Source organism: Ursus maritimus, unplaced genomic scaffold (assembly GCF_017311325.1).
Source record: "Ursus maritimus isolate PB19 unplaced genomic scaffold, ASM1731132v1 scaffold_8, whole genome shotgun sequence".
Lineage (NCBI taxonomy): Eukaryota > Metazoa > Chordata > Mammalia > Carnivora > Ursidae > Ursus > Ursus maritimus.
In genome coordinates this window covers 37,094,265-37,107,112 of record NW_024426996.1, presented here as the reverse complement: position 1 = coordinate 37,107,112, position 12,848 = coordinate 37,094,265, and positions in this window count along the sequence as shown.

Genomic DNA, 12,848 nt, shown 5'->3' with positions numbered 1-12,848 from the left:
ACTTCTAGCTCCTTAGTGTACCATTAACTCTCCTTTTAGACTTTAATGTTTTCTAATAGTGATAATAACTTTTAATTCACACTTTCTTAGATGTTACTGTGATTATTAAATTGAGACAATAAAGAAACATTTAATCCAAAAATAATTATATTCTATAAATTCAGTCATTAGAACAGAAAAATATGAAAATAAAGAATGGGTTTATAAAATACAGAAAACTTCAGAATTGCCTTGTCGTTTTGCCTCTGTTTACATGTGATTATAATATGTTTTGTATCCAAGGTTATTTTTTAATATTTCTCCTTAACTTATTTTGGAACAATTTTAGATTTACAAAAAAATTGCAAAGATAGTATGGAAAGATCTCTTATACCCATCACTCAACTTTGCCTGATGTTATTATTTTACATAACCATGGTGTATTTATCAAAATCAAGAAATTAACATCATTACAATGCTATTAACTAAGCTAGGGATTGTGTTCAAACTTGCCAAGTGTTGTTTTTTGTTTGCTTTGGGTTTTTTTTCCCCCAATAATGTCTTTTTACTGTGCTAGGATTCAATCAATCCTGAATATCAAATTGCGTTTAGTTTTCATTTCACCTTAATGCCCCAGTATGTTTTCATTTCTTCATCTTTCATCAATTTTCATAACCTTGCCAGTTTTGAAGAGCTTGTAGTTGAGCATTTTATAGAATGTTCCTTGATTTGGCTTTGTGTGATGATTTCTCATTATGAGAGTGGGGTTATGGGTTTGGGGGAGAATAGAATAAGGGTGAAATGCCTTCTCACTGTATTATGTTAGTTAATACCTGATATTAATAAGACAGTATTGGAGTCTGACACTCATTTTGGAAATTTCTTGGTTATTATTTCTTCCAATATTTTTTCTTCTCAATTTTTTCTATTTTCTCATTCCGAGATTCCAATCACGTATATATTAATCCTTTTTTAGTGTGTCACAGCTCCTGGATAGTGTGGGGATTTTGTTTTATTTTTGTTTGCTTGTTTTTGTTGTTGTTGTTGTTGTTGTTGTTTGTTGTTGTTGTTATTGTTTTACCTTTTTTCTACTTGCATTGTATTTGGGGGAATTTCTATTGCCCTATCTTCAAATTCATTGATTTTTTTCTTTAGCAATGTTGACTCTACTGATAATTCCATTGAAAGATATATAGAGAGATATAGAAATAGATAGATATAGATATAAATATAGATATATACACACACATACATATATAATTTTTGTTAGTGTTTTGTTGTAGTTACTGTTGTTACTTCTAGTGTTCTAATTTTATTTTTTCTCAGAGTTTTCACATCTCTGCTGACATTACTCATTTGATACTGCATTACGTATCTGATACTGCCTCCAAAGTCTTTCTTGGATATCCTAGGGGCAGAGTATCATTTGAGTTCTCAACATTTTAACACACTTCTGTCAAAGTAATTATGTTGCAGTGATAGCACTGGGAACTAGAGCTACTTAAGGGCAAGGAATTGGTTTTTTCTTTATTTTTAATCAGTAGAAATTATCACGATGACTAGTATAAATATTTGTTGATTAATGAAGGCTGATCCAACATTTTTATATAGCCCTGAAAATATTATTTTTATTAACATCCAATATTAGTACACTACATTAAGTATAATAAGAATATAGTGAGTGCCTAGTACACTTACTGGGACATAGTAGGGACTCAGTAGGTAAATGAATCGATGAATGACTATTTATGTTTATTACTAAATATCTTTTCTTATTTCATTTCACAAACTGTAAATTACTAATAAGTAACTTTAGAAGATATCCCACAATTCTAAGTTCCTTAGATTCATCTCTGAGTCATATTTTTTACTTTAACATTTCAATGTTTACTTTCCTTCTCTAAATTAGAGATTTATTGTGAGCACAAATTTTATAATAATCCTGAGTCTTTTCTGTGTTAAAATGGAAATCTTGCCACTTTATCACCAAAAGATTACAATAATAATGAACTCAACTCAAATATCTGATTGCTTTTGCAAATATTGTGCCCTCTGCAGAGTGCGTCTTCTGAGAGAACACATCAATAGTAAAAAATCATGTGGTACTGTTTAATATAATTCACACTAAATATTCAGTCTGTGAAGATGTTTTGCAAATCTTAGCATAATAGTTGTGTTAGATGTATGAAATACACCTTTATCCCTGTGTCTTTAATAATGTAAAATTTGAGTTTGTTTGGGTATGAAAATGTGCTTGTGTTCTCGGAGTCCTCTGAGATACTTATTTTATGATGGTGTGGTAATTGCTGTCAGGACTTTTCTTGATAATGATTAATAATTAGAATCTCATCTACTTCTCTTTCTAAAAGACCTTTATCAATATTAACACTTTTGACCTTTTTAATTGCATGGATTAAAGCTAGAAATAGGTGGTTATTAATGTTCTGTACTTGCATGCCTGCAGCTTGAAATAATGTTTGCTTTCTCAATAACATTTAGCAAGTTTACATTTCCCTCAGTAAATGTGACTTTAAAGGTGGCTCCATAGTGGATATTAATTTGGTATTCATAAACCTTTCAGCTACACTTAGCAGTTTCTTAGTGTTTGCTGAATCCTCCTTGATGCATCCATGTCATTCTAATTATAGATTTTAACTGGGCTGCAGAAATACACACACCCCATTTATTATAGAAAGGAAGAAAAACTATTCATAAAATATTAATAATATGTCGATTTAACTATTAGTCCAATCAAAGAATCTAGAAGGAAAAGAGGAAAGCTTTTCAGCCAGTACAATTGAAACTACCTTATAAAGGATACAGGAATATGTTATATCTTTTACAAATTACTATAAAGAAGTCCAGAGTAAAAATTGCCTAATTTGCACTTGTTTTGTAGTGTTTATATATTAGAGTGTATTACAAATAATTTTTTTTGCTTTACAACATATGAAATTTAAAAATATTAAGTTTTTCTTTAAATTTGAAAAAGCTAAACTATATAGAGTTTATGTGACTTGGGAAAGATGACATAAACAGTAGTGGAAAAATTAACGACAGGTGCCTCTTAATACTTACATAGATTTTGTTAATCTCTGAACATTATAATACAAGTTGATCACTGAATCATGTATTATTTTTCATATTTCTCAGAAATTTCTTGTATACAAATCCAAGAACAACATAGAAGGTAATCAGTAACTAGCCACCAAAAAAGATTGAATAAAAATGTAGGTCTTTTGGTTTTTTATAGGTCTTTTGATTTTTTAACATCATGAAATTGGATATAAAAATAACCTTCAAAATAAGCTGAAATAAAAAATGTACATAACATAAAACAAAATACATTTATTTTCCCGTGAACTGTCTTGATTATTCCAGCTTCAGGTTGATTAATATTTTTTAGAATATTGTTATTCCTCTCTCTATGTATTAATGGGGAAGTCCATTGAAACACTTCTGTGACAATCTGGAATATAGAACAGAAAATGTTAATGTAGGAAGCTGAAAGACTGTTAATTCTTAGGTATTTTAGTTGAAACTTAGTGTGAGTTACAAGAATAAATAATATAATCTGAATGAGTAGAAGCATACTGAAAAATTTTCTAATTGTTATTGTTGCTTTGCAACCTCAGGTGCTTCCTGGGTGTAATATGAAGCTGGTCTCTATATGTGGAGGACGGGGAGATGGAAGAAAGAGGCAGACCAGTCCAGGTGGGTAATTGGCAGGTGTAATAAGCAAAGGAGCTTATTTATGAGGATTGTCTTTGGATGACTGCAAGATGAGTAGATTCCTGCACCTGCCCACCAGAATCTTAAAAGTTTATTTAAAGGCCTTAACTGGGTTCCTTCACATACACGGTCCAGAGTCTCACCACCACATTACTATCTCAAGGCTGTCTCCTTGTCTCTCTGGGCAGCTTCTGGGAGCAGGGGATGTAAGTAGAACAGACATTCACAGGACAGGGAGGCAATGAGGAGTTGCCAATTTTTGGATCCAGCTCAAGGGCCAACCAATGGTCACATCTTCTTAAAGACCTCTCCTAGCACTAATATTACATGAAAGTGGATATGTTCAAAATACTTCAAAGGAATCAATGAGCAGATTCTTCTAATCAGAACAGTTTTGAAGATTAGCCAAAATTTTCATTAATCACTGTAAGAATTAAAATTTGTGAAATGAAGCAAATATTTATAAAGTGAAAAGAAAATATTGGAAGAAACAATTGCCAAGAGATTTCCAAACTTAGTGTCAGACACCAGAAATAAATCACTTGGAATTTTAAGTGGTGTGAATATATTAGTTAGCTTTTTCTAGTTATGCTGCAATAATAGGCTCCAAATTATAACAATATCAAAGTTTATTTCTTGCTCATTTTATGTATTGTTATGAGTCAGATTTGGCTGTTTGTGGAGTCTTCATTCAGGGTCCAGACTGAAAGAAAAACCTTAATCTTCCTTGTGGAACTTTGGTTCAGATATGGCTTATGTCCCTTCTGTGCATATTTCTTTTTTCTAAAGGAAGTCGTATAGCCAGTACTAAAGTCTTTGTGGCCAGAATTGTACTTCTTCAATAGGGGAGACTCTACGTATAGAACTGAATAGAGGCATGGGTATTTGGAAGAAATTTAACAATCTATTGCAGAAAATTTTTTTAAAATATTTTCAAAAGTTCTCAAATACAAGAATAGACACGATTCTATATGTAACATTGCTAAATGTTACATTTGATTGTGGATTCTTTAAGGATTACATATTATCTGTAAGACTAAGGAAGCCAATTTGGAAAGGGTAAATCATGTTTCCATTGAAGATCATGTATATAAACCATAGAAAAATCTGTAATACTTGGAGTTCAGATGATTTAGGAACTTTAGTCTTAGGAAATACATTGGAGGTGGGGGAGATTATGTCTCATTGTCAAGTGTGATAAAGTTGTTGGGCCACTTCCAAGAACATACAGGGCATGACTAGCCATGGAATTAAGCAGCTGAAACCCATAAATCAAGAACACATGTTGAAAGACTCTACACAGAAAAGCCAGTAAGTGAGAAATGAGGGTTTATATTTTCTAGTAGACCTCAGTAAAGGGCTATGTAGTACTATATATAAGAAAGCATCCCCTGAGGAAACACCCAATTATGACCTCAGGATTAATTAATTGATTTGGGTAATAAGTGAATCTCTGGAAATTCTGCCTCTTCATTCGGTGATATTTATTGATACTACAAACGATGAGAGAGATAAGCTGCTACTATTAAGAATTGGGCTGCTGTATCAAATGGTGAGAAAAGTAGCAGGCAAATTCCTCTAAGAAATCTTCCAACAAAATTCCACTCTCCACGATGTATCTTGAGACATGAATGTCTTAAGATGGTCTTAGTAACTAAATGATTTTGGAGGAAAGGGGAAAGGACTAATTCCAAATGAGCAATTAATGGTGTATTTCATTTTTTTATTTTATCTATCAGTCTATTTATTTTATGTGATTGTTTTCATGAAAGGTTATTAGATAATGAAATACAGATGCCTACTTTACATGGTGTCTGTTATATAGTATCTGTTCTGCAACACTGAAAGGAAAAAGATTGTTTCATACAAATAGATTGATAAATAAGTGTGCATGTGTGCACATACATATGTGAGTGTATGTACACTGAGAGAGTTACTGAAATTCTTAATCTTAGTCTCTTCTTATGTAAAATTGAGATAGTATCTCTGTATTGGTTGAGAATCTTTCAGATGCAAGTGAAGAAAGCTGAATTAATTAGGAAACCCATAGGTGTAAGATGCAACTGGATTACTGGGAGTTCAAGCGATGTTGTCAAATTTCTGTTACTCATTTCATTCATAGTCTACCTTTCTTCTGTATGTAGTTTTCATTCTCTAATTATGCCCTTAGATTCAGTAAGGGAATTGATTTCAGATGGTCCAAATTCAAATGCAATCTACATTGTAATATATGGGAATGAGAGGGTCTATCTTTCCAACCCTGGGAGGAAAACACATAATTGACTTGGCTTCAGTCAGATGTTCTTCTTTGAACCAATTTTGTGACCATTGGGATAATGTGTCCCTTCTGAGAATGATAGAGATGATCATTGACACATCATCTTAGACCATATGGAGTTCAGGAAGGCTGATTCCCTAAAGGAATGGATATTGACCAAGAAACATATGTCCACTAAAATTATGTATGGCAGTGATATGAGAACGCATCTTGAATGATTAAAAGTTACCAGAGCTTTTCCAAATAAAAGAAAAATGTGATAGCTTCTAACAGGTATTGTGGCATGAATATTTCTACATAATGAGAAATCTGTTTTCAGCTCTGAGCTATCTCAAGTCTATTCTCCTCCCTAAAAGATAATCTGGAAAAACACTGCTTATTACTTCAACAGACAAAACATAATCACAGATTAGTGAAAAACACACAGACAAGAGAAAAACTACTAGAGCAGAACACAGATAGAAAAGGAAACCATTGTCTGGTATGTAGTAAAATACACTACATAGATATTTGTTCCAGAGGAAGAAAATGAAGGCATCTAGTCAAGTGATAGAGATTTTTTTTTTTAATTTAGAATTTCATCTTTACCTAATTACAGAGTCTAATTTTCTTGAATTAATATTGAGTGTTATCATTTGAGGAATCATAGAGCTGAGTGGTTGAAAAAGTGATTTGAGAGACACAGAAGTAGATGAAATATATCATCAGAAGTGAAACAAAGTAAGATAAGAAAGGAAGGTAATACTAATATAAAGAAAATTATTTGGTCAACCCTGATAAAATATTTTTACCAGTCCTTAAGAGAAAAAGAATTGATTAATACATCCAGATGCCACGTTATTTCATTCATCATAGATTTCTCTCTCAGTTGGATCTGTTTCTGTTATCCTTGACTAGTGTTTGCCAAGTTGTGATAATATTCTGATTCTTTTTCCTATGGAATATATTTATTTTTCCTGTCTGGGAATATTTAGTCTTTAATCTTGAATCTTAGTGTTCTTAACTTTCAACATGGTGAAATTAAGTATGGGCTTTTTTTTTTTTTTCCCATTTAAAGAGATACTAATTAGGTCCTTTTAATCTGAAAATTCTAATTGTTTGCCTAAAGGTATCTTTCTTCTATTTTTTTATTATTATTACCTTCACTCATTCACTTTTTTAATGTTTTTTTTCCAGAACTTCTACTAAATGGATATTGAAATGTCTGAAAATATAGTGTTGAGAAAATAAAAATCTTATTAAGACAGAATTCTCTCCACAAAACAGGGAAAAGGAAGAAAGAAATTTTATTACAAAATGGTATATATCTATAGTGCAATGCACATTTTAGGCGGTCTGTAAAAGAGACTACAAAGTCTAGACAGAATTTCACACACATTAGTTAGGTAGAACAGAAGAAAGAACAATGTAAATGTTTCTTATCTCCTTGACTCATGATTGTGCCTTGCAATAGTCTCCTGTATCTCCTGAGGAACTCGAGTTTATTTCAGAGACTGTGTTTACATTTCTGTGAGTCAGAAGGTCCTTAAAAATAATAGATCAGACCTACTATCAAGTCTGTTATGCTTCTAAGGAGACACACTAAAGGGGAGATGATAAAATGTCATAATTTTACCCTTACAATATGGATGCTAGCTAACAATTACCAAACAATGAATATCGTCAAATATGTTTTTAAGGACTTTGCATAACTAACTGTTGAGCCCCACAGTATTTCTAAGAAATAGCTATTATTCTATTACTATACTACTACTACTATTAGTATTCTAAAAGTGAAAAAGAAGCAGAAAAGCTAAATTATTTGTCAAAGTTCATGCAGGTATTAAGAGAAACCAGGATTTAACTCCTGACAGTCTCAATCCAAAGTGCACACTCAATCATTCCACTTACTACTTCTTCATATATTTTTTCTCTCTTCCTTCCCCTCTGATAATTATATTCTTTTTGCCTTCCTAGATCTTTCTTAGCCCACTCTTCCGCTCAATAATTTACTTCAGTCGAGTCCATTCCACATTTTTGTCCTTTAATTTGCCTTTTACTCCTACAATCTAGATTTTTTATTAAAACCAATCTACATAGTTATTTTATATTTGTACAAAATATTCTAAAATCCCTCTGAAGATGTTAGTTATTCTGAAACTTCTATTTTCTCTTGGCTAGGAGTTTTATTACATTTTATTTTTGCTACTTCTCTTTCTTGATATTGTTTCTTACATGTTTCAGTGAGTCTTGATGATAGACACATACTTGAATTTTCTCACTACGCGAATGATTGTGAAGTTTGATATTCAAAGGGATATACGGGTAGCTTACCTTTGAAGGATGGTGGCACTCCGTCATCCATTGAGTTTCTGTTGTTGTTGTTACCTCTTTGGCACAAACATCTGTTCTCTCTAATTTACATTATGGATAAATCCCACTTCTTCCAGCTGTCCAACAAAGGATGAGTTGGGAAGAGGCACTGACTGATCAGTTGCTCAAAATTGTATCTGTATGGTATTTGCGTCAGGACACCTTGTTTCTCCTCATCTTAGTGTGACTCCCGTCCCCCACATCTCATCTCTTCCACTTTTACGTTCACAACAGTCTTCTTCTGATCAACTCTGGGATTCTACTGATGGTGATTCCAACCATCTTATTACTCAATTAAATTTTCCAATGATTCCTCAACCTAACCACATTGGTAAGGGTGACCATTACTCATTAGGACAATGCAAATACTAATTTCTTTCAGAAACACCCTCATAGGCACAACCAGAAATAATGTTTACCAGCTATATGAGCATCCTTTAGCCCAGTCATTTTTGACACATAAAATTGATCTTCACACATATGTATGTGCATATGTATGTATTTATAATACAATATTTATATGCATATCTGTATTATGTTATATTCTGATTTGAGGCCAGAGTGGGTGGAACAAACTGAGCTTCTTCTACCATCTTGATTTAATATTCTGGTAAAAAGATTTGTTTCTGTCTTTTAAAAAAAATTCCAAAGTTGCAAATAGATACTAATAAAATTTTCCCTGGAGGCACTTTATATTATTAATGAGCCAAGATTTTGCTGTCCATATATGGCAGTTAAGTAAGTGACACCCATTACAAAATGCTGCCTTTGCAGGGCATATCCTAGTGTCCCATATATTGATATTTTTGGCTGAAAAAAAAACTTTTTGTATATTAAAAAGAAGCAACATTTTTTATATGATGCTTATGTTAAAAATATTATGCCAAACATGCAAATTATTTATCAGATATTTATATTTAATGAAGAAGTAATTAAAAAAAGAAATTGCCAGAGATTACATATTTTGATGTTTTTAAGAATATCCCTTTTTTAGATAATAGATATGAACAGTGAAGCATGTTTCATACTCATTTCTTTTGACTTCAATTTATTTTTTGAAATGGAGACCTATGGATGTTTGATATACAAAGATAATTTTTTTTTACAAAGATAATTTTTAAAGTCTTCTAAACTAGGTGGAGTTGTAGCTACAGGATAAAAGTGTGTTTAGGATCCTACTATTGAAAAAGGAAAGTCTTAAATTCCAAGCTAATGCCTTTGATTTTTATTTAAAATGAAATGAACAGTAGATGAAGGATTCTGCGTGAATCCTTACAGCAATGTTAAGAAAATGAATACGATAGTAGAGAGAATGATATTTGGAAGGAAAGGGGACAGAAAAGAGAGCTTGCAGTTAAAAACGAATTGCCAAAGAAGTGAGATAATTAAAGTTCAAACCAAAGTATGGAAATGTAGTGCAAGAAAATAATAAATATCATTAAAGTCAAATACCTTGGTCTGTAGATGATGAAAATTAGATTTAGAGATGCAAAGTGACTTCCACAAGGAAATATAATTCATTTAAAGATTAATCTAGGAATTGAATACAGTCCTTTTTACTCACAACCCACAATTCTGTCCCATCCTTTTTAATATCAAATTTTTATCACTCTTAAAGTTTGTCATAGATACATTCAATTAGGAGTTCACTACAATTCTGATACATGACATTAAAAAATACAGCCTCCATTTTAAATTAATATTGCAAAAGAAGCTTTATAACTTAATACACATTTATTTTGCAAGGAACTTTCATTTGGAGGAATGGAAATGGACTTCATGATGCATTTCAGTCAAATTATAATCTCTGTGTTTTTTACTAAATACCTAGAGTATTCCTCCAGCCAAATTTTGATCTGGGAGGTAAAAGAGTGCAGAACCTATGATCCTGAGTTGGGAAATCTGAATTAATCAAAGCTTTACCACCAACTAACTCCTTGATTTGAGCAAGCATTCAAACTCTCTGGGTTTCAGGTTCTTTATCTGTACATTTAAAAAGTAATACAGGGACTCTCTGGGGCCCTTCCATCTGTAACAGTCATTAATTCATACTTATTTAAACTCTATAGAACCCAGAGCTTCTTATAATGAGCTCATTGAGTTTGTGTGCCAACTATGGTATATTTTTGTTCAAACAAGCCTTGAGACCATTAGGAGATTTGGAATACATATAAGTTTTTTGCTATGAGTAGATTGAAAGCTTCTATATTCTGAGTTTACTACAGATACCTTGGTTCTCAGGCATTCATTTGGGTTTTGATAGTCTAGATATTTTTTTCTGTATATATCTGCTTCAATGTCTATAAAATTGGGATATAATAGCACCTAGTTCAGAAAAGTTGTAGTAAGGATGAAATTCATAAAACATGCCAAATGATTAAAATATTACCTTGTGCATCTAATTCCAAAATATTAGCTGTTATCCTTAACCTCCCCAATGCAGTCATCTTCTTTTCTCTTCACATAGAAATATTTATGATGTATTAATAGTGTATTTGACAGTTGGTAAATATATTCCACTGTATAGCATGCCAAATACGTAAATTAAAGCAACTAAACTAATGTTCTAAAGCTAGAATTCAGATGGATATTTATCTTTATTCAGAAAACATATACTGATGACTTTCTGCCCAATGTGGAAATTTTCAAGCTAGATCACAATAAAAGAAAATCTCTCTCGCTTTCTGTCTGTCTCCCTCCCGTCTCCTTCCCCTACCCCCCATTCCCTACCATCTTCAACTTTTCCCAGTACCTTAAACTTAGTCAAAACCAGGCAGCCTGTCCTCATTGGATTAAAATGTAAAATATAAACAAGCTACAAAAATAAATAAGCAAATAAGATATTTTCTAGACAATTTTCCTTTCTGATTTTCATCTTTCAGCTCTTGAATTCTTATTTTCATATTCCTGTTTCTCAAATCCTTTCACTTTGGCAACCCTTGATCCTCTCTTTGGGCTGCTAGATTGTCATGACACTTGCCTTTCTAAGGAGGGAGAAATTGCTTTCCTATCAAAAGTATGATAAACTCTTAACCACTTCCATTCATATCTGTGTGATAGAGGCAAACTATAAAAAGTAAAAACTAAACAAACAAACAAAAAACAACTCAAACTTTAAAAGAAAAACTAGCTGAACTAGCTACAAATTAAATTTTGGAAGTGGTCAACTTCCATTAGTATCAATAGATTAAAACCCTGTTCAGAAATAACTTGATTAAATAAACCATAGAAAATTGAGAATAAGGCCTTAAAAAAAGAAATCAACACTCAAGCAGAGGGTGAAGTGGATGGACAGGGTGGTAGGCAAGAAAAAGTCAGTCAAATTTGCATTATTTCTTCCTTTTAGTTTTTTTTTTTTTTTTTAAGATTTTATTTATTTTTTTGACACAGAGAGAGAGAGGGAGAACAACAGCGGGAGCAGCAGAAGGGGAGGGAGAAGTAGGCTCCCTGCACAGCCCCCCATGCAGGGCTCAATCCCAGGACCCCAGGATCATGACCTGAGCCAAAGGCAGATGCTTACCCAGCTGAGCCACCCACGCTCCCCTCCTTTTAGGGTTTTAAATAATTTTATAAAGGAACTAGAAATTTTATTGAAATTCCACTGAATAGTCTTCACTTTTTGATGTGTAAAATATATAAAGTATGAGTTCAATACTTCTCAATTTTTGCTTTCATTAACACATTAAAGAACACATTTGAGGAAGTGGAATCTTTTTTGAAGCTTTAACATGTGCAGTTTTTATTTATAGGTGAATCCATAGGTACATTAACATCTAATCGTGAGAAATTAGATGGCATTATAGATGACTTAGCTCATTCCCATAATAATTCTTCTTTATCTGCTATACAAGGGTAATTATATTTTGGGATTTTCTTTGCCAGCTTGGGAAGAGGTTTCCTGTGCATAACAAGGCTCTACTTTCATACCTTATATAGTAATATTTACAATTATTATGATAGTCACTCTCCTGCCATCCATTGCAGTTAAAGCAAGGTATGAAGCACATTTTAAGGAATATTTCTCAAGATAGATTTTTCTACCTAACTTTTATCTTTAAGTTAAAGGTCCTTGTCATTAACTTATTTTCTCATTTTGTTGGTGGTTTGCTCAATGGTTTTTGCAAGTTGTAGCTAGTAAATGAGCAGACTGTGGGATAATCAAGAAGCTAATTTAGAATCAGGAGACCAAGTTTCCTTCCTTTCTTTTTTTTTTTTTTTTTTAAGATTTTATTTATTTATTCGACAGAGAGAGAGACAGCCAGCGAGAGAGGGAACACAAGCAGGGGGAGTGGGAGAGGAAGAAGCAGGCTCCTAGCGGAGGAGCCTGATGTGGGGCTCGATCCCATAACGCCGGGATCACGCCCTGAGCCGAAGGCAGACACTCAACCGCTGTGCCACCCAGGCGCCCCACCAAGTTTCCTTTCATCACCCTGTCACTAATACATTATAAAACTTTAGGGAAACTGTTTAACGTATAGGTGAGTTCACCAGTAATCTCTAAAATCTT